The sequence below is a fragment of the Oncorhynchus mykiss genome, chromosome 23 (genome assembly GCF_057628025.1).
Source record: "Oncorhynchus mykiss isolate SJ-2025 chromosome 23, ASM5762802v1, whole genome shotgun sequence".
Taxonomy (NCBI): Eukaryota; Metazoa; Chordata; class Actinopteri; order Salmoniformes; family Salmonidae; genus Oncorhynchus; species Oncorhynchus mykiss.
This window is the reverse complement of record NC_143044.1, coordinates 32,590,421-32,609,739: the sequence shown is the minus strand read 5'-3', so window position 1 is coordinate 32,609,739 and position 19,319 is coordinate 32,590,421. Positions and strand designations below refer to the sequence as shown.

The 19,319-nt window shown below is 41.8% G+C and overlaps 1 protein-coding gene across 16 annotated transcripts in view; it reads left to right on the top strand.

Annotated features, from left to right (window-relative positions):
* Positions 1–871: 871 nt before the first annotated feature.
* Positions 872–19,319, top strand: part of LOC110502777 (RNA binding protein fox-1 homolog 3) — a 756,098-nt gene continuing 737,650 nt past the window's right edge. For 8 of the 16 annotated variants that reach the window (XR_016491078.1, XM_090217300.1, XM_090217304.1 and 5 more), the window contains exons 1-2: positions 893–1,276; positions 2,002–2,070. The gene's annotated coding sequence lies outside the window, so the exon portion shown is untranslated. Of the gene's footprint in view, positions 1,277–2,001; positions 2,071–19,319 lie in introns of all 16 variants that reach the window. The other 8 variants (XM_036960469.2, XM_036960464.2, XM_090217305.1 and 5 more) reach the window with 5 other exon arrangements.

The following is a 19,319-nucleotide window of genomic DNA, read 5'->3' as shown; positions in this document are numbered from 1 at the left end:
ACCCCTCAGAAGTAGCATTTGACCTTGTGGGGACCAACAAAATGTCCCCAGTTGGCAATTTTATTTAAGAATATTTAAACACGTTCACACACACACTAATATCCCCCCCCCCCCACCCGACACACACTCTGGGGTGAAAAACAAATCTTCAGAGTCAGTAAGACACCTCATGACAGTCTGATCCCTGAGGGAAGTAGCAGTCCGAGCAGAGTGGGGTAGGCAGCCAAGCAGAGCTACATTGGATCAGTGTTAGGTCATGAGCGCTGGGTAATTGCTAATCTCACTTTTAATTGAATCTGGTGGAGTGCAGTGTCTCGTATCGAGGAGAGAGAGAGAGGGCTGGGGAGAAGGCAGTGCAGCGACAGGGCCATCCAACCTGCCTCAATCTGCTATGAACTCACAACATTGGACTCCACATACGTGATGATGCCGCAGAAAGACTAAAAACGATTTATTTGTAAATGAAGAGAGGAAGGGGGGGTGGAGAGAATGGCGTAAATTAGGAGTGGAGCGAGAGATGCCTCTGTCTGTCTGTCCTCCGTGGCTCGTTACATGTCAGTGTGTGTTGCGTTGGGTCCCATTGAAGCACACACATCAAACTGCCACCAGGTCAGTGCTCTCTTTCTTTCTCTCTCTCTCTCTCTATTCCTCCTCTTTCCCGTCTCCTTGTCCTCCTCCTCTCTCTCTCCATCCCTCGTTCAACGAGTGCCAACCAGAACAGGCGTGTGTGTGAGCGCCTCATTCTTTATCTTTTTCACTCCCCCTCTCTCTGTGTCAGCGCTGAATCCAGAGTCTGCTTGTGTGTGTGTGTGTGTGTTGGTGTGTGTGTGTTTCTTGTACCGTGCTGGCTCCGAGCAATTTGTGAGCGCTCACACACAAACACAGCACACTAGACCCACGCTACTGAGACACGCTAGCAACAGTAGAGCCTCTGAATCCGCTCTGCCCCAATCACACACTGGCTAACAGATCACTTCACACACACCAGCCCTCCCTTCTCCTCCTCTTCATCCTCCTCCTCTCTCTCTCTTTTGCTCACTCGCTCTTCTCGCTTACTCGCTTCTCCATCACTCGCTCTCCCTCGTTCTCTTGCTCTGAACACTTCCTTTGGTAGCGGAGGAGTGTGTGACTGTGTGTGTGTGTCCAGTGCAGGGATAGCAGCGGAGAGAGAGAGAGATAAAGACGGAGACAGAGACAGAATGCCAGCAGAGTGACAGCCAGCAGTCAGTAACAGGACAGAGAGAGAAGAGAGAGGACCTTGAGACTACGACTAACTGTGAGTACTCTTTTTTTCTATCGCATGCCAATTATTTTCTATCCTTTTCTCTCACTCTCTTACAATGGAGGACCCGGTAACTACTGTACTGGACTAGTTGTGTTTCTTATGGAGGAATGACACACACTGTACACACAGACACACTGTACACACACACACTGTACACACACACACTGTACACACGATGTAGACATACAGTAGAGCATATACAGTGATTACTGAACACACAGAGAAGCATGGGAAAGACTGGTCACACATACTAGTCATACTTACAGTAATACAGACATAGTACCCACATTTATAAGTGTATACAAGTGCGATTACATATGAACTCAGACACACACACATCCACAGATGTAAATAAACGTCTCATATTCAAACACATTACATCACGATAATACAGTAGGGCAAAACTGTGTGAATCACCAGCCTTCACACGTTGATGCAATGGACATCCTACACTGTACGCATTTGTGCATACACCTCACGCATGCACACACACACGCACGCACGCAAACACGCACGCATGCACACACACACACACACACACGCACACACGCACACAGAGTAATTATGTGAGTTGATTTCATGCTGGTTGGTTGAAAAGTGGTATTTTCATGGATGTAGGTACACTTGGTCACACAGTATGTAAACATTTTTACTGAGACAACACTGGACTGTGTGTGTGTGTGTGTGTGTGTGTGTGTGTGTGTGTGTCTACTCAGGGCATCAATGTGAAGAGGTCTCAGAGATCCAACGACAAGGTCAGAAACAGACACAAGACCGGGACCAAGGTAAAGGGTCTAGGACCGACATGAAATATACAACGTGTGTGTGGATATGAGTCAGTGTGAGACTTAGTTTCAGGGGCTCTCTAGTGATTCTACGGTCTTACAGTTGGTGAAGAGGCATATTGAAGTGTCTAGTATTGTCTGTTTTATTATGGGAAACAACACTAGCTATTTGTTAGCCTGAGCGGTATCTCTCTGTGGCTACACTAACCTATATCCCTCTCCTCCCCGAAGTGAAGCGTCTGATTTGTGGAATCACCAGTGTAGCACACAGACTTCACAGTAAGATAAGATTTATTCATTTCAGCTTTTCACTTCTCTTTTGTAAAATATAGATGGATGGTGGTGAGGGAGGGAGGTAGGGAAGGGATAAGATATAGAGTGCTGCGTTGACGCTGAGGACAGCAGAGAGGAGTGAGAGTTAGAGCGAGAGAGAGAGAGCGAGAGAGAGATAGCGAAATAGACTGAAAGACGATATTACCATTCCTGATTACTTTTTACAACTCTGAATTTGTTGTCTGTCATAGTCAAGTGTGGTATGTGTGAGTGTATTTTCTGTGTGTGTGTGGTACACATACTTAGCGTGACAGGATGTGTATTTTCTGTGTGTTCAATCAAGTCCATTTGAAAACATTTATAGGAATAGATTCTTTGTAGAGCTAAATACATTTAGTGATTTGTGACATTCTGTCTTTCCAGACCAACGTCCCACAGAAAAACCTATATGGGCCTTTAGCTTGTCAGCGGGGGCATATTCAATAGGAGTGTGCTCATGCATTGAGTTTATTGAGTTTGTTTTGTCTGATTTCACATGGCTACAGATGAAAAACAATCTGTTTACCTTCCATTTTGGACTTATTTTATTGTACTGATCAACAACATTTGCATAGAATAAGTAATTTTTATTTTATTAAAGTGTGTGCTGTCTCTTTAAGACGAATGACATCATTCACACACAAAGTCCGTTCCAGGCTTGAGCAAAGATGATATTGACTGGGAGAGACGTGAGGCGGGGGAGACGAAGTGAATGAATAACGTTTGTGGTAGCAATCAGCTTTGTTATGAGCAAAATGTTCCTTTATGGTTTGCATATTATCGCAAACAAGGTACTAGGGTTGGCTTCAGCTGTAAGCTAGCAAGGAACGTTAGCCTACAAAGCTGGAAGCGGTATCTTCTTGCATAGTTGTGTTCCGTACTGAACATTGTTTTGGGAACAGTAATTAGTAGATTCAACATCTCTACATGCTGTGTAGCATTATTCAAGTGTGTTAACTTCTGTGCAGTGTGAGTGGTAATGCAGCCCAGACTCCCAGTGATTGCGGTGTTTCCTCAGGACAGGCTAGAGCTAGAAATGAGTAAGTGGAGCAGGCACGGTGCTCTCGTGCTACAAGGGGACAATCAGTAGACGACATGAGACACATTTGACAAAAGTACCAAAAGTAACACACATTCTTGTACCAAACCATGTTTAATGTTCTAGTATCGTGAAAGTACATACGTTTCCCCAAGAAAGTGTGTTTGTGAGCAGGAATGTATTGTCTTCAAGGAGTGTGTGCATGTATCTGCTGGATTGTTTGTGTTTGCATGTGAGTGTGTAAGCAGGGGTGTGTGTATCTGTGGGAGTGCACCTGCAGTGTTCGGCATTTTGCGGGTGTGTATGATCTATATGTCTTCAGGAGAGTGTGTCTGCAGGAGTTTGTGTGTGCAGTGTTTGCGGGTAGATTCTGGGCTTATATGGGGAGCGTGGTAGACAGCATGTCTGAAGCTTATGCAGGGATTTTCTCTGTAGGCCTATTTCTCTGATTTTTTTCCCCATAATTATCAGTATTTGTCCTGTATACTCTGTATTCCTACACAACAGGGAATTTCTGTGTCTGTTCACGTAAAAATTATTTTCTATATGTGATGTGAGTTTGAGGTTTGAGCAATGGAAATGAGAGCTTGTGAAGATGCCTTTTAGTTTTCATCTGTTCCAGGAAGTGTGTGTGTGTGTGTGTGTGTGTGTGTGTGTGTGTGTGTGTGTGTGTGTGTGTGTGCGAGCGCAGGTGTGTTTGAGGGGATGAGAGAGTGTTTGCCTGTCTCAGTGAGGACAGTAACACTGGGAGCCATATCCCCTGGAGGCTCTTACTTTAGCCAGGAAGCAGAACATTGCAGTAGTGTTAAGTAGCTTGTAATTACAGTGAAAAGACACAGTTCTAAGTAGAGAGAGGAATGGAATTAGACTATATACGTTAGCTTCTAAAAAAGAAAGAAATAAGAAATGAAATGTTTAAAAGTGTTTCTGACCTTATTGCATGCAATTGCAACACTGTTAGCTAGCAAGCTATTTACCAGAATGCTGGCAAATGCACACGGTGTTGTGACTGGATACCATAGTGTACATTTTAAGTTATGCTATTTTCTGAAGAATGAAGACATCGGACAGCAGTGGCTGCTTTCATTTCGAGTGGACAGGCTGCACCGAAAATTACAATCATGTCTCGTCTGTGCAGTGCACATTTGGAATGAAGTTGCTTTATTAACTAGGGAGAACATTCAATGGGTATTGCCAGGAAGCTAATCCTGAAGACGGATGCTGTACCTTCATTGACAGTGAATCCTGCAAGTGCTGACCGCAACGTAAGTATCAGAGTTTGATGAGTCTGACACGGTAGCCAACATTTTGGGGAGGATCCGGGGGGCTAACATGAGATAATGCAACTGTGGCTGTGGCTGCTTTTGACTTGTGAATTATATATTTTCTGTAATGAACCTGATAGTCACTATGTGTTTTTTGCGGTGTGTATAGTATTTGTAAATCACCCCTGAAAATCGTATTTTGCCATTCGAGTGTGTGGGTTGTTGTCTTACAGTTGATGCAACTTTTGTCATTGGGGCTAATCATGATGATTAGGGAGGGGGTTATTAGTATTTCACTTTCCAAATCCTTACACTTCAACGAGGTCACCTTGATCCAGCGCCGTATGTGGGGAGGCTGTGCTTGCTGTCCATCCCAGGACCCTTTTCTGTCCAGTGTGATAGGCCTAACAAGGAAGAGGCAATTGCTGGATTTGTCTCCTGCTTCAGTCTTGGGGATGACTGAAGCTAAGTGGGTGACTGAAGCCTGCTTGATTGAAGCAGGGTACATGGGTCAATCCCCATGCCATTACAACACCACTCCCAGCCTATACCGTTGACACCAGGCAGGATGGGAACCGCGATTCGTTGGACCAGGCAATGTTTCTCCACTCCTCAATTGATCGCGTGCACACTGGAGCCACTTCTTTTTGTTTTCAGCTGATAGGAGTAGAACCCGGTGAGCTCATCTGCTGCAATAGCCCATCCGTGAAAAGAATGGATGAGTTGTGCATTCCGAGATGCCGTTCTACACACCACTGTTCTCCTTTGTCCTGTCATCAACAAGGTTTTTTTTGCCCACAGGACTGCCGCTGACTGGATGTTTTTTGTTTGTCGTACCATTCTCGGTAAACCCTAGACACTGTCATGCGTGAAAATCCCAGGTTTCTGAAATACTGGAAATGTCAGGCCTGGCACCGATGGTCATAGCACGCTCAAAGACACTTAGGTAACTCATTTTGCCCATTCTAACATTCAATTGAACAGTAACTTAATGCCTTGATGCCTGTCTGCCTGCTTTATATAGCAAGCCACTGCCACGGGACTCACTGTCTGTAGGAGCGAAACATTTTCAAGAACGGGGTGGTGTACCTAATAGACTATCAGGCTTAAATTAAAACATTTAAAAAAGTGTTCGGATGGGGTCCTGCACATTGTAGGGAGTCCGTGTGCCTACATTTCATTTGGGAAGTATTCTGACCCCTTCACTTTTTCGACATTTTGTTACGTTACAGCCTTGTTCTAAAATGGGTGAAATAAAAAACAAATCCTCATCAATCTACACAAAGTACCCCATTATGACAAAGCAAAAACAGGTTTTTAGAAGAAATGTGCTAATTTATAAAAAATAATAAACAGAAATACCTTATTTACATAAGTATTCAGACCCTTTGCTATGAGACACAAAATTGAGCTCAGGTGCTTCCTGTTTCCATTGATGATCCTTGAGCTGTTTCTACAACTTGATTGGAGTCCACCTATGGCAAATTCAATTTATTGGACATGATTTGGAAAGGCATACACCTGTCTATATAAGGCCCTACATTTGACAGTGCATGTCAGTGCAAAAACCAAGCCATGAGGTCAAAGGAATTGTCCATAGAGCTCAATGGAGAGATATGGGGAAGGGTACCAAAAAAAATCTACAAAAATCTACAGCATTGAAGGTCACCAAGCACACAGTGGCCTCCATCATTCTTAAATGGACAATGTTTGGAACCACCAAGACTCTTCCTAGACCTGGCCGCCAGGACAAACTAAGCAATCGGGGGAGATGGGCCTTGATCAGGGAGGTGACCAAGAACATGATGGTAATTCTGACAGAGCTCCAGAGTTCCTCTGTGGAGATTGGAGAACCTTCCAGAAGGACAACCATCTGTGCAGCACTCTAACAATCAGGCCTTTATGGTAGGGTGGCCAGACGGAAGCCACTCCTCAGTAAAAGGCACATGACAGCCCGCTTGGAGTTTGCCAAAAGGATTCTCAGACCATGAGAAAGAAGATTCTCTGATCTGATAAAACCAAGATTGAACTCTTTATCCTGAAAGCCAAGCATCACGTCTGGGGGAAACCAGGCACCATCCCTAAGGTGAATCATGGTGATGGCAGCATCATGCTGTGGGGATACTTTTCTACGGCAGGGACTGGGAGACAGGATTGAGGGAAAGATGAACGGAACGAAGTACAGAGAGATCCTTGATGAAAGCCTGCTCCAGAGGCTCAGGACTTCAGACTGTGGCGAAGGTTCACGTTCCAACAGGAAAATGACCCTAAGTACGCAGCCAAGATAATGCAGGAGTGGCTTCAGGACAAGTCTCTGAATGTCCTTGAGTGGCCCAGCCAGAGCCCTGACTTGAACCCGATCGATCAGACAACTCTGTTGAGACCTGAAAATAGCTGTGCAGCGACCCTCTCCATCCAACCTGAAAGAGCTTGAGAGGATCTTCAGAAAAGAATGGGAGAAACTCCCCAAATACAGGTGTGTCAAGCTTGTATTGTCATTCCCAATACGACTTAAGGCTGTAATCGCTGCCAAAGGTGCTTCAACAAAGTACTGAGTAATTGACCTGAATAATTGTAAATGTGATATTTCAGTTATTTTCTTTCGCAAAAAAATATAAAACACTGTTTTTTCTTTGTTATTATGGGGTATTGTGTGCAGATTGGTGAATTTAATCCGTTTTAGAATAAGGATGTAATAAAAAATGTTGGAAAAAGGGGTCTGAAAACTTTCCGAATGCACTGTATATTAGGCTGTGATATATTTTTTTCTGTCAAATGATGTCTCACCATTATTTCTGAAGAGTGTTCATTTTGACAAATATTTTGGCTATGCTGGCCTATTGTAAAATTTAAAATAAATGTCTGATCAATATCTGCAATTCGGAACATATTGTCAGCTATATTGCTAATGAAGAGGCATCAATAAATTGACCAGTACACTTATTGTATGCTGTTTTTATGTACAGTGCCTTCAGAAAGTATTCACACCCCATTACTTTTTACACATTTAGTTGTGTTACAGCCTGAATTTAAAATGGCTTCAATATAGATTTTTTTGTCACTGGTCTACACACAATACCCCATAATGTCAAAGTGTAATTAATGTTTTTCGGAATTTGTAAAAATGAATTAAAAAGGAAAAGCTGAAATGTCTTGAGTCAATAAGTATTCTACCCCTTTATTATGGCAAGTCTAAATGAGTTCATATAATAAGTTGCATGGACTCTGTGTGCAATATTAGTGTTTAACATGATTTTTGAATGACTAGCTCATCTCTGTACCCCACACATACAGATAATTGTAAGGTCCTTCAGTCAAGCAGCAAATTTCAAACACAGATTCAATAACAAAGGGAGGTTGTCCAATGCCTCACTAAGAAGGGGACCAAAAAAAAAGAGGCAATGAATATCCCTTTGAGCATGGTGAAGTTATTAATTACACTTTTGATAGTGTGTCAATACACCCATTCACTACAAAGATACAGGCGTCCTTCCTGACTTAGCTGCCGGAGAGGAAGGAAACTGCTCAGGTATTTCACCATGAGGCCAATGGTGACTTCAAAATAGTTACAGAGTTTAATGGCTGTGATATGAGAAAACTGAGGTTGATCAACAAGATTTTTAGTTACTACACAATACTAACCCAATTGACATAGTCAAAAAAAGAAGGAAGCTTGTACAGAATATAAATATTTTACACATTTAAAGTAATACTGCAAACAATGTGGCAAGGTAATACACTTTTTGTCCTAAATACAAGTGTTATGTTTAGGGTAAATCCAATACAACACATTACTGAGTACCACTCTCCATATTTTCAAGCATAGTGGTGACTGCATCATGTTATGGGTATGCGTGTAATCGTTAAGGACTGGGAGTTTTTCAGGATAAAAAAAAGAAACAGAATGGAGCTAAGCACAGGCAAAATCCTAGAGGAAAACCTGGTTCAGTCTGCCTTCCACCACCCACTTGCAGATTAATTCAACTTTCAGCAGGACAATCATCTAAAACACAAGACCAAATCTACACTGGAGTTGGTTACCAAGAAGACAGTGAATAAGCCTGGGTGGCCGAGTTACAGTTTTGACTTAATTCTACTTGAAAATCTATGGCAAGACATGGAAATCTTTGTCTAGCAATGATCAAAAACCAATTTAGAGCTTGAACTATTTTAAAAAGAATAATGTGCAAATGTTTCACAATCCAGGTGTGGAAAGCTCTTCGAGACTTACCCAGAAAAACTCACAGCTTTAATTGCTGCCAAAGGTGTTTCTACAAAGTATTGACTCAGGGGTGTGAATACCTACGTAAATTATTTCTGTATTTCATCTTCAATAATTTGTGGCAAAACATTTGAAAAAACATATTTTCACTTTGTCATTATGGAGTATTATGTGTAAGAAAAACTTTTAAAATTTGGCTGAAACATCAACATGTAAATTAAGTCAAGAAGCATGAATGCTGTCTGAAGGCACTGTACATTCCCTTATGTCTAAGCTTCTAAGGTGATTTACTAATTCTTGTGAAGAAGTGTATAAGTGAACTGTATTCTGTAATTAGGTACAAAACAATAGAATTGCAATTGGGTATTGCTGCTGTTTGTCTGATATTCATGTTGACCATGAGGGCATTTTGCAGAGAAAATGGGTTGAGGCATACTATTTATGCTCAGAATGACATGTTGCCCATTGTTTACCTCGTCATTAATGACATGTGGCCAATTGTTTAGCTTGTTACCTGGCAACGACCACAAGGAGCTGTCAGTCAAGGCAAGCTCATGAATAAAAACTCCCCCCCCCCCCCCCCACTCAGCCTATTCTTTCGGGCTTCCTGATAGTTAGAGATGAGAGAAAAGATGCCATTTCTTAAATTCTGAGCATTTTCTAGTGTAAAAATATTATGGGTGTGTCACGATCGTCGTAATGATTGGACCAAGGTGCAGAATGGTAGGCGTCCTTTAATAACTGAACACCGAACAAAAACAACAAACTACCAAACGAAACGTGAAGCTACTGGTGTGCACACAGGCAACTAACTGTAGACAAGATCCCACAAAACACAATGGGGATAATGGCTACCTAAATATGATCCCCAATCAGAGACAACGATAAAAAGCTCTCTCTGATTGGGCACCACACCATACCAGGCCAACATAAAATCATTAATCACCTAGATGACCCACCCTAGTCACTATCACGCGCCAACCAACACAGAGACTAAATGGCTCTCTATGGTCAGGGCATGACATGGTGACGTTTTGGTCATTCAAAGGTTATTTTTTACTAACAAAATAGCTTGACTGGGCAGGACCTTAAAGTTTTGGGATAGAAAAAAATGTAGACCATTGGGATTGAACACGCAAATATCGGATCCAGAGTAATGGGATTATGTTTTAGCAAAACCCAAGCCTATTTGATGTTAACAGCACTCACTGTTGTCCCTAGTGGCCAGATTTGAGGGCATTTTCTGGCGTCTTCAGGACATGAACAGACATGCTATTTCAAAGTCAATCTTGCTGTATGTTCAGACAACAGATGCTGCCTAGGATTAATTATTTGTTGTGTATTTCAATTAAATGTTTAATCTAAGTAATTGATTAGACAGATTATATACAAGCTGCTAATATACAGTTGGGCAAAAAAGTATTTAGTCAGCCACCAATTGTGCAAGATCTCCCACTTAAAAAGATAAGAGAGGCCTGTAATGTTCATCACAGGTACACTTCAACTATGAGAAATGAGAAAAAAAATCCAGAAAATCACATTGTAGGATTTGTAATGAATTTATTTGCAAATTATGGTGGAAAATAAGTACTTAGTCAATAACAAAAGTTTATCTCAATACTTTGTTATATACCCTTTGTTGGCAATGACAGAGGTCAAACGTTTTCTGTAAGTCTTCACAAGGTTTTAACACACTGTTGCTGGTATTTTGGCCCATTCCTCTATGCAGATCTCCTCTAGAGCAGTGTTTTGGGGCTGTTGCTCGGCAACACGGACTTTCAACTCCCTCCAAAGATTTTCTATGGGGTTGAGATCTGGAGACTGGTTAGGCCACTCCAGGAAATTGAAATGCTTCTTACGAAGCCACTCCTTCGTTGCCCGGGCGATGTGTTTGGGATCATTGTCATGCTGAAAGACCCAGCCACGTTTCATCTTCAATGCCCTTGCTGATGGAAGGAGGTTTTCACTCAAAATCTCACGATACATGGCCCCAGTCATTCTTTCCTTTACACGGATCAGTCGTCCTGGTCCCTTTGCAGAAAAACAGCCCCAAAGCATGATGTTTCCACCCCCATGCTTCACAGTAGGTATGGTGTTCTTTGGATGCAACTCAGCATTCTTTGTCCTCCAAACACGACGAGTTGAGTTTTTACCAAAAAGTTATATTTTGGTTTCATCTGACCATCTGACATTCTCCCAATCTTATTCTGGATCATCCAAATGCTCTCTAGCAAACTTCAGACGGGCCTGGACATGTACTGGCTTAAGCAGGGGGACACGTCTGGCACTGCAGGATTTGAGTCCCTGGCGGCGTAGTGTGTTACTGATGGTAGGCTTCGTTACTTTGGTCCCAGCTCTCTGCAGGTCATTCACTAGGTCCCCCCGTGTGGTTCTGGGATTTTTGCTCACCGTTCTTGTGATCATTTTGACCCCACGGGGTGAGATCTTGCGTGGAGCCCCAGATCGAGGGAGATTATCAGTGGTCTTGTATGTCATCCATTTCCTAATAATTGCTCCCACAGTTGGTTTCTTCAAACCAAGCTGCTTACCTATTGTAGATTCAGTCTTCCCAGCCTGGTGCAGGTCTACAGTTTTGTTTCTGGTGTCCTTTGACAGCTCTTTGGTCTTGGCCATAGTGGAGTTTGGAGTGTGACAGTTTGAGGTTGTGGACAGGTGTCTTTTATTCGGATAACAAGTTCAAACAGGTGCCATTAATACAGGTAACGAGTGGAGGACAGAAGAGCCTCTTAAAGAAGAAGTTACAGGTCTGTGAGAGCCAGAAATCTTGCTTGTTTGTAGGTGACCAAATACTTATTTTCCACCATAATTTACAAATAAATTCATAAAAAATCCTACAATGTGATTTTCTGGATTTTTTTTTCTCATTTTGTCTGTCATAGTTGAAGTGTACCTCCTATTTTTAAGTGGGAGAACTTGCACAATTGGTGGCTGACTAAATGCTTTTTTGCCCCACTGTATATGTTGTATTTCTTTCCCACTATGATATCAGGACAACCTTCCAGCTGACAAAACTGTACAGTCCCTTGTAGTAAACTTGTAGATGATTTACTATTATATTCAAAATTTAAATCTCCAAAATATAATGTTTTATTTTGTAAGCCAGCAAAGCAACATCCAACAACATCCAGCTTTGCTATTTATTACCTGTCCAGGGGGTTGGTGGTTAATTTGAGAAGGAGATTGTTGCATTATGAGAGGGTTACTGTACACAGGCATTGCGTCCCAACTCCAGTCCTCCAGTATCAGGTGAGATTGTCTGGGGCTACAACACAAATGTGTGCTGTTGGGAGTACTGGAGGACTGGAGTTGGGAAACACTGCCCTATATAATGTTTTTGTAGTGATCAATATAGGGAAGTAGTTCTTTATTTTTACTATTTTCTACATTGTATAATTATAGTGAAAACAAACTATGAAATAAAACATATGGAATCATGTAGAAACCCAAAAAGTGTTGAACAAATCTAAATATATTTAATAATTTTGAATCTTCAAAGTAGCCACCCTTTGCCTTGATGACAGCTTTGCACACTCCTGACAATCTCTCAACCAGCTTCATGAAGCAGTCACCTGGAAAGCATTTCAATTAACAGATGTGCCTTGTTAAAAGGTAATTTGTGGAATTTCTTTCATTCTTAATATGTTTGAGCCAATCAGTTGTGTTGTGACAAGGTAGGGGTGGTATACAGAAGATAGCCCTATCTGGTAAAAGACCAAGTTCATATTATGTCAGGAACAGTGCAAATAAGCAAAGGGAAATGACAGTACATCATGACTTTAAGACATGAAGGTCAGTCAATCCGGAAAATGTCAAGAACTTTGAAAGTTTCTTCAAGTGCAGCCTCAAAAACCACCAAGCGCCAAAGTGTTCAGCATATGTGGGAACTCCTTCAAGACTGTTGGAAGAGCATTCCAGGTGAACCTGATTGAGAGAATGCCAAGAGTGTGCAAAGCTGTCATCAAAGCAAAGGTTGGCTATTTGAAGAATCTCAAATATAAAATATATTTTGATTTGTTTAACATTGCTTTGGTTACTACATGATTCCATATGTGTTATTTCATAGTTTTTATGTCTTCAGTAATATCCGACAATGTAGAAAATAGTAAAAATTCAGAAAAACCCTTGAATGAGTAGATGTTCTTATCAAAGCACAATGCAAGACCCAGTTGCAGACACAGGAGGCAGATGGTTGGAGTCTTACAATGTTAATGAATCCAAAAAGTGGTAGGCAAGAAAATGGCCATGTACAGGCCAAAGGTCAAAACCAGTTCAGAGTCCAATAGGTACCGAAGGGCAGGCAGATTCAAGGTCAGGGTAGGCAGGATGATCAGGCAGGCGGAAAAGTAGTCCAGAGTCAGGCAGTGGTCAAAACCGGGAAGACTAGCAAAAGAAAATAGAAAAGGAGTATGGGGAAAAACACGCTGGTTGACTTGACTAAACATACAAGACGAACTGGCACAGAGAGACAGGAAACACAGGGATAAATACACTGGGGAAAATAATCGACAATCACAGGGAAACAGATCAGGGCGTGACAGTTCTAAAACTTTTAACCGGTAGTGTATGTTGTATTATACAGGATACATTTGAAAAAGAGACCTAGGTCTCAATTCTTTTTACCATTATTTAACTAGGCAAGTCAGTTAAGAACAAATTATTTTCAATGTCAGCCTAGGAACAGTGGGTTCACTGCTAGTTCAAGGATAGAACAACAGATTTTTACCTTGTTAGCTCGGGGGATGCGATCTCACAACATTCCGGTTACTAGCCCAAAGCTTTAACCACTAGGCTACCTGCCGCCCCAGTATGTATATGATGCTAAAATAAAGGTTTAAAAGTTAAATGAAAGGTTATACATAGTGTATATATATATATATTTCTTCGCAAATTTACACAAAATAAAAAACTGAATCATCACATTGCATAGGTATTCAGACCCTTTACTCAGTACTTTGTTGAAACACCTGTGGCTGTGATTACAGTCTCAAATCTTCTTGGGCATGACGCTACAAGCTTGTCACACCTGTATTTGGGAGTTTCTCCCATTCTTCTCTGCAGATCCTCTCAGGCTCTCTCGGGTTGGATGGGGAGCATCGCTCAACAGCTATTTTCAGGTCTCTTCAGAGACGTTTGATGGGGTTCGAGTCCGGGCTCTGGCTGGGCCACTCAAGGACATTCAGAGACTTGTACCGAAGCCACTCCTGCATTGTCTTGGCTGTGTGCTTAGGGTCATTGTCCTGTTGGAAGGTGAACCTTCACCCCAGTCTGAGGTCCTGAGTGCTCTGGAGCCGGTTTTCATGAAGGATCTCGCTGTACTTTGCTCTGTTAATCTTTCCCTCGATCCTGTCTAGTCTCCCAGTCCCTACCGCTGAAAAACATCCCCACAGCATGATGCAACCACCATCATGCTTCATCATAGGGATGGTGCCAGGTTTCCACCAGATGTGAGATTTGACATTCAGGCCAAGAGTTCAATCTTGGTTTCAACAGACCAGAGAAACTTGTTTCTCATGGCCTGAGAGTCCTTAAGGTGCATTTTGGCAAACTCCAAGCGGGCTGTCATGTGCCTTTTACTGGGTAGTGGCTTCCGTCCGGCCACTCTACCACAACGGCTTGATTGGTGGAGTGCTGCAGAGATGGTTGTCCTTATGGAATGATCTCCCATCTCCACAGAGGAACTCTGGAGCTCTGTCAGAGTGACCATCAGGTTTTTGGTCACCTCCCTGAACAAGGCCATTCTCACCCTTCTGTGTTCAGACATTTTTTGGTACCCTTCCCCAGATCTGTGCCTCTACACAATCCTGTCTCGGTTTTCTACCGTCAATTCCTTTGACCTCATGGCTGGGTGTTGGATCTGACATGCACTGTCAACTGTGGTACCTTATAGAGATAGGTCTGTGCCTTTCCAAATCTTGTCCAATCAATTGAATTTACCACAGGTGGACTCCAATCAAGTTGTAGAAGCATCTCAATGATGATCAATGGAAACAGGGTGCACCTGAGCTCAATTTCATGTCTCATAGCAAAGGTTCTGAATACTTATGTAAATACATTTTTCTTATTTATAAATTTGCTAAAATGTGACTGACCACCTTGTTCCGGTCTTATGTAGCAAAATTTTAAACTCTGTTGTTTACATTTGATAAAAGTAGAGACACAGCGTTACAAAATGGTATATCGTTCACTGCATTTTGAAGAACAATGGGAAAGTTGATAAACTTGTAACCTCACTTCTGAGAAAATGGCCTTTGAATGTTTTGGGACTACTGCTGGAGAGCTCTCTTTTGTCTACACCCATTCAGCATTGTTCACACCCTCTTAATCCAGCCCCACCCATCTCTTTAAGGATTCCAGGTGGTGCTTGAACAGGCAGACCATCTATGGGAAGAAGGATGTCCGCGTTGCACAGCAGTTGAAACCTGGTCCCGAACGCTCCTTGGCGACAACAACATCAGGCTCCAGAGCATCGAAGCTGTTAAACAGGAAATAACAAAAACAAATATGTGAGATCAATAAATGTAGTGTCAATCATGTTGGAGGTAAATTAAATAATCAAAACGTTGTTTATGCTTTACATACCAAGTGTTGTCATCGATTCCTTGTGGTGACACCACACCGCTGCTTTTGTCACATGGGATGGCAGCAGCTTTCCACCAAAGTGTTTGTGTCCTGGGTGGCTTCGTGGTAATACTCTTGCATTATCCTCTGCATAGTTATTGATGAAGTTCACAACTCGCTGCAAGTCCACATGCTTCAGGTGTAACCTGTCCATGCTTGGGCCAGCTCTCTTTTTGATGGGAGGCATTAGATAATTCTCCTTGTATGAATGGTGGAGGAGAGTCAGGTGTGTTCTACTGATGCTTAAAGACAAATTCCAGATACAAATATTTTGTAATTATTATACAAGAGATAGCCATAATCACCGTCAGACTCACCTGGCTAACTTGATGGGTCATGTAATCCCCTGGTGATGTGGAGTATTTTGTTTAGACATGCTAGCTAGACAATTAACCATAAACCCAATCCATAGAGTACTAGCAATACAAACCGATTGTCGTAGCTAGCTAAAGTTAACCAAATAAGTTAAATGTTAGCTAACTTAGTTAGCTAGCTAACATTAGGTTATAACTAGCAATGCAAAATGGCATTCTGACATAACACTGCTACACACAGATTATAAACGTAATGTTAGCTAGCGAGCCAGCCATCGAACGTCAGCTCGCTAGCTAACAGTAAGCTTTAACTTGGGGTCTTTTGTTTAGACATGTAGCTGGCTAGCTAGCTAAACAAACAATGAACCATAATCCCAATCCATAGAGTACTAGCAATACAAACCGATTGTCATATCTAGCTAAAGTTAACCAAATATGTTCAATGTTAGCTAATTGAGTTAGCTAGCTAACATTAGGCTATAATTAAGCAATACGGCCCGAGGAGTAGTAGTATATGTCCAATATACCATGGCTAAGGGATGTTCTTAGGCACGATGCAAATTTGAGTTTCTGGACACAGCCCTTAGCCGTGGTATATTGGCTATATACCACAAACCCCTGAGGTGCATTATTGCTATTATAAACTGGTTAATTAGAGCAGTTAATATAAAGGTTTTGACATACCCATGGTATGCGGTCTGATATACCATGACTGTAAGCCAATCAGCATTCAGGGCTTGAATCTCACAGTTTTTAACTAGCAATGTGAAATGGCATTCTGAGATAACATTACTGTACACAGATCATAAACGTAATGTTAGCCAGCGAGCCAGCCATCTAACGTCAGCTAGCTAGCTAACAGTAAGCTTTAACAAAATTAGAAACGTACATTATCTGAAACTGTAGCTAGGCTCTTACCCGTATACATGGATGAACGCTTCACGGCAGACTGCAACCTCTTTCATAATTTGGACACCCTGTGTTGTTTCTGTTTTTGTTTGTACAGCTTGTTTGGCCCATTGTGTCAAGTCACTCTGGTTCACAATGACCATGTGCAATGCCATAAGAATCATCTAGGTTTAGCTCCCACCCACCCACTGACCTTTTTACTTGCCCTAGCAGAGCTGGTTAAGCTGTTTTCATGTTATCCAGAGCGTTGGTGACTAACTGTAATTAAGCTTTTTTGCTGATGTTTACTGACACCAGCCATATTCAACCGATGTTGAGCATTTGTAAATTCATAAGTTATTCTGTGCTCTGGCACAAGAGTCTCTGAAACAGTTGTTGCAGTGACATTCTATTAAAATGGATACTTGCATATTGGAGTCTTTTGTTAAGTTTTGCTATGCAATACATAAAAAAAAGCTGCGTAAAACAGGATTACCTACACATACTGACCAGCTCATATAGACAGAAGCATGCTATAAGGCAGACCAATCCAAACTCATCTCATTTTCTGTGGCTTAACCAACTAGGCTCGTAATTTAAACATTATATTTGTATTTACAGAAGGCATACACGTTTGTTATTAAGGCACATGACAGTTCACATGTCGAGAAGGCATTTCTGCCAAGAAACGCATTTTGATTTAAAAAAAGTTTATGTTCAAACAGCTCTCCTGTGAAGTAGTGACCCGCGACATACGCCTAGATTCCTGAAACGGGTCACAAGTACAAAAAAAACAGTTTTCGCTTCGTCATTATGGGGTATTGTGTGTAGATTGAGTTTTTTTATTTTTATATTGAATCCATTTTAGAACAAGGCTGTAACGTAACAAAAAAATCCAAATTGGGAAAAAGGGAAGGGGTCTGAATACTTTCCGAATGCACTGAGCCATTTTAAGATGCTAGCCAGAGACTATGGTTATCCTTCCTGTCTGTAAGTATTTAGAAGCGAGAAATTAAGCTGTATTCAGAGGCTGTACTGAGAGGCTTTAGAGAGAGGAGACAGGAAGTAAAGACCACTGGATGTACACTGAGACTTACATGTGAACAAGGTTTTAACCGCATTACCACCACCTTGAGAGTTAGCTCCTATCCTCAGCACAGGTGTGTGTGTGTGTGTGTGATTGAGTGGTGCGTGTGGTGCGTGTGTGTGTGACATTTCACTCACTAAGTGGGTGTGTAGAGAATGATTATAGAACTCTGTGTTCTATTCTAGAATTGTCTTCTTCTGTAATTCTCAGTGTTGTATTGTAAGTTCAGAGGACTAAGCCATACACAGTGATACGCTGACCTCTCCTTGGCCATTGCTGTTTGTGTGTGCGTGTGCATGTGCATGTGTGCGTGAGTGTGTGTGTGTGTGAGAGAGAGAGAGAGAGAGAGAGAGAGATAAATGGTCTTCTAAAGGATCCACTTGATTATGTTCAGAGCTTTCTCCCCTCAGCCTTATTTATGCCTGCTCTCCCACCGCCCGGACATACACACATAAATCTACTGCTGCAGAGGCTTCAGGCACACACACACACACACACACACACACACACACACACACACACACACACACACACACACACACACACACACACACACACACACACACACAATAATTTTGCTACACCCTCAATAACATCTGTTAAATATGTGTATGTGACCAATAAAATTTGATTTGTTTTGACATGCACATACACCCATGCACACACACACCATCAAACATCCACACACCCACACACACACACATATCCTCAATACAAACACACACGGTCCTTTCTTTCATGTTGTCACTCTGGCGTTCTTTTACAGTGTCTTGTCTTTTAGGCTCCCACTGAGAAAGAGAGACAAAGAGAGAAAGACAGGAGGTGGGCGAGAGAGGAATTGAAAAAGACACAGAGAGTGAGCATCTTGTTCAAGGTGAAGCTCGTTGCAGTAATGGGGACAACCAAATCTTTCTCTTTACTCCCTTCTTTCATTCCTCCCTTCCTCTTATTTCAGAAAACCATGGGGTTTTGGAACACTTCAGAAGTGATGATATTTCTCATGAAGTTTCACAGGTGATGCCCTGCAAACAGGTCATTAGGGTGTCCCCCAGAATGTCAATGTACATGTTTGACACACATGACTGCATTGTTGGGTTATTTATAATTAATTATTATCCAACATGTCCTTACCTGGTTTTGAACTCACAGCCTCTTGGTTCACAGCATTCCAAACTTCCTGCTACGCCACCATGTCTGTATCAGCAACTGATTTCACCTGTATTCCTACACTTTGGACTTCAATGTAAATCTCAGCTTTGTTAAAAATATACTAAAGAAAAACTATTATATTTATCATAGAATAATATACCCCTCCAAAATTAGACAACTATGCAGAAAACCCTGTAATTGCCGAAATAAGTCAAAAGTCAAAATAAATCAGAGAATAAGTCAGATTAACTAAGTGATATATTTGATTTAACTGGGGAAGTCAATTAAGAATAAGTTCTTATTTTACAATGACAGCCTACCCCAGGCAAATCCT